Raw genomic sequence first — 3,863 nt, forward strand, 5'->3', positions numbered from 1 at the left:
AAGAAGAAGAAGAAGAAGAAGAAGAAGAAGAAGAAGAAGAAGAAGAAAGAAAGAAACTAAGTCCATTTTGTGTTGTCCATATACTAACTGGAGCATAATTAAACTCCCAATGGCCAGACCCTTAAAGAAAATTGAGTCCTTCCCCACCCTGTCCCTGCCAGAAGCCTTCAGCCGTGAAGAGCTATCCCTGTCGCAATTTTTAAGAGTTGTCTTCAATTGCTTTCTGTCTAGACTTTCTTTTTTTGGAGGGTGGAGGAGGTGGTCACAGAAGCCTCTTATGGCTCTCATTCTTGATTGTGAGTCAGCAGTCATTGACACAACTGCAAAAGAAGCTTCCTTTCACTTTACAATCAGTGGCAGCATGGATCATGGACTTTCACATGGTTTCTGGTGACAGCATGGACCAGGGACTTCAGCACAGTCTCTAGTGGCAGTACAAACTGTGGAAAACATCCTGGCCACAGACATCAACATGACCTACAGTGCTAACATGGACTACAGACACCAAAAAGGCCCTCAGTAGCAGCAAGGCCCTCAGATATCTGTGTGGCTTCAGGTGGCAGCAAAGACCAAGGGCATCCACATGGCCTTCAGATATGGCCTCTGGCAGCAGCACAGACCGCAGTCACCAACATGGCTTTCAGTGGCAGCACAGACCGCAAACATCAACATGACCTCCAGTGGTAGCAGAGACCATGGGCATCTGCAAGGACCTGGGGCATCTGTGCAGCCTTGGGTGGCAGCATGGAACATAGACACAAGCATGTCCCCCAGCTGTAGCACAGACCACTGCTATCAACACAGCCTTGTGGGGGAGCACGGACCACGGTGGTCTTTCCAGGAGGTCCACTCCAGAAAGTAAGCCATTCTTCATCCTAGACTTCCTGATGTTGCTCAGAGCCAGGGTGGTCGTGCGGTGTGTTTGTGGGCAGAGCATGCTCGAGCTCCGGGCAGTGTTGCATAGCATCCTGCCAGCCCTAACAGCAATGACATGCTTCCCACCCCCACAGCCTTCTCCCACACCTGTCACCGCCATCGAATCTCTAGTTCCACCACTCTCCACCACATGTGCAGCTCTGTTCCTCTATCTTTTCCACCTCTCCATCCTGCATATTAATTTGTAGTAGTAGCATTGTGTCTCACACACACACACACACACACACACACACACACACACGCAGGGTGTATGTATGCTTTACACACACATACTCATTCCTCATTCTAATGAGTCATTGGTCTGGTTCAATGTTTCTGCTTTCTGAAGCACTATAAATACTGGCCCATCCATGAGACTCATTTCGGATATTCTGTTGTTGCCCAGAGTCAGGGTGATCGTGTGGCTAGGCAGGCATCCAGGGGAAGGATCCACAGAAACTCCAGGCTGCTGCACACCTCCCTGCCCTCAATGGCCGCTGTCCTGTTGTGCTTGTAGCCTTCGGACAGCACAGTGGCCTGTGCTCTCCTTCTCCAATCAGTGAACAGCAGTAGCAACTTCATGCTGCAGGCTTGTCCAAGGGCCAAGGACCTACCCAGTTCAGTAATGCCTTGTTCTTTTTCTGCTGAGGCCCGTTCTCCCATATCACTCCCATACCCTTCTTGCCACATCTGTAGTTCGCTGTTGTCCCCAGCATGCAAGCTCATCTCTGCTTTGTCGTCTTTCCTTCCAGTTCAGCGACTCCACTTTTTAAGAACATCTTCCCATAGGAACTGCTTTTTTAAAAGTTGTTCCAGGGATACTGTGGGCTCTAGAGACTCCTCCTCAATTGCCAAATCTCCCTTTAGAGACTCCATGAATCGCTCAGACTCCTCAGAGCTTCTCTGAGGTCCTGCGGTGGGTGTCTTGAATCATGCTTCAGGTTTTCATCTTCTGTGGCAACGACTTAATCTAGTTCTGCAGCACAGACTCCCCCATGGGCACCAGCAGCTTATAGATGGAGTAGATGTTGGGGTGGACCAAATCCAAGCACTGGGTCTCAGCTGAAATGACAGCCGGGTTGGCCAGTAGCTGCTAGTAGTTCATCTCTGGGCTCCTTGAGGCCCCAGTCCACACTTTGTATTTTAAGTAAAACTCAGGAGGCTGTATTTGAAATACAGAAGACCTGAAATATAGATAGCATTGCATCACATATATTTAATAATAATAATAATGAAGGCAAAATGTGTTAACAGTACTAGAGGGAGTTTTGTTTTCTCTTACCAATGGATCTAAATTAACTAGTTAGATTTAAGACCCATGATCTGAAAGGAATTTAGAGTCATTTTATATGAGTACTTACTTACTCATAAGTCAATTTGAATAAGATCACTTGAGGGAATTTATTATAAAAACATACAACGTAATATATATCTAAAAGTAAGTATAGAGGGACATACTCCTGTTAAGATGATACAACCTTTAAGTTGAAGCCTTACTCATAAGACAAAGTAATATAGTATAGAAATCTACCAATTTAAAAATCAGCGTGTAATCTAAATTTTAAACAAAATGAAATAAAGATCATCTACATATTTGGTTGAACTCTAAACCTTTTTGTTTCAGTCATCTCTTAAGTGAACCTCATTGTTGATTCGTATCTAATTTTGTTTGGTTTTGCTTTTTTGTGTATGTAAACTTTTTTGTTTTGGTTTTTGGTGTGGACAAAAGAATGTCAGGTCAGATTCAGCAGTGCAGGTTAAGGGGCTGTTAGAAGCCAGGTGGGTTGGTGTGTGTACATCCCAGCACTTGGGAGTGGAAGAAGCGGAATCAGGAGGAGTTTAAGGAGTTTAAGGCCAACCTGGGCTACCTGTGGCTGGGTTTTAAAAACCTGGATTGAGGTAAGGCAACAGCTGTCCATTTGTAAACTTCCAACTGTCCACAGTTACCAAGACTCTAAGTGAGCTGAGCAGCTGGCAAAAGCCTCGTCGTGCACATGGCTTCTCCAGGAAACTTAAGTACACAACTTTTTTATATATTTTGAAGACTATGAGGAAAATTCAGCAAGAAAACTAAACTTTGTTTCTTAAAGTGGAAAGGTGACCATTATATGTTGAATAATGAGTTTTGAAACAATGGGGATGATTAGGTTTAACCAACTTATGTACTAATTAATCATTTTCTTGAGAACAATATACTTAACAAAAGCTGTAGCTGGCATCTTCTCCTAAATTTTTATTGAAAAATTTTGGTAGAAATATCTGCAAATGTGTAAAGAAAACTCCACTTCTCCAGCCATCTTTATTTTCTATTGAGCCTTCAGAGGAGACTTCATACCTGTTTTTCTTCACATGCTCATACAGACTGTGCAAATATATGTGGTGGTTGGTTGTCTTAAAGACAGGATGGCTCTTCCAGCTCACTGTGTAGGCCAGCATGGCTTCGAGCCTATGGCGGTTCTCCTTCAAACTTCCACACAGAAAAAGGTATTATATTAATTATTATAACGACATTATACTAACTACAAGGCTCCCTATCTCGGACTTGTGTCCCACCCACAATGCCTCACATCCTCACTCTTCCCATGGCCCAATATTGGTTCCTGGTTGTGTTTGCCTGCTTGGATTGGCCTTCATCACTTTGTGAGCAAAAGGGCTTCAGGTGGGTAGAACATTCTTTACTTGTGCATACAGAGATCAGAAGTGCCTAGGAATTTCTCTTTAGCCTTTACTCCTTGAGAAATGACTGATAGATGCAAAAATCTTATTCTCCCCAGTACAGCCATTTCAGGTAAATCCATGCCTTTGATATTTAGGACTCTAAAAGCAATTCTGGGTATACAACTTTGTATAAATAATCTGTGTATTTACTTACTAAAAGTGGTGTTTCTACATAGAGGACATCTTCCTCAAGAGTACTTTGAAGTTGAACTAAGCCACTCTTTACACTA

General features: G+C 43.6%; 1 pseudogene; it reads left to right on the forward strand.

Annotated features, from left to right (window-relative positions):
• The window catches only part of LOC129665186 (heterogeneous nuclear ribonucleoprotein C-like), a 17,030-nt pseudogene extending 16,507 nt beyond the window's left edge, over positions 1-523 (forward strand).
• Positions 524-3,863: the final 3,340 nt, after the last annotated feature.

This window comes from Psammomys obesus, unplaced genomic scaffold (assembly GCF_907164565.1).
Source record: "Psammomys obesus unplaced genomic scaffold, mPsaObe1.curated_primary_1811, whole genome shotgun sequence".
Classification (NCBI taxonomy): domain Eukaryota; kingdom Metazoa; phylum Chordata; class Mammalia; order Rodentia; family Muridae; genus Psammomys; species Psammomys obesus.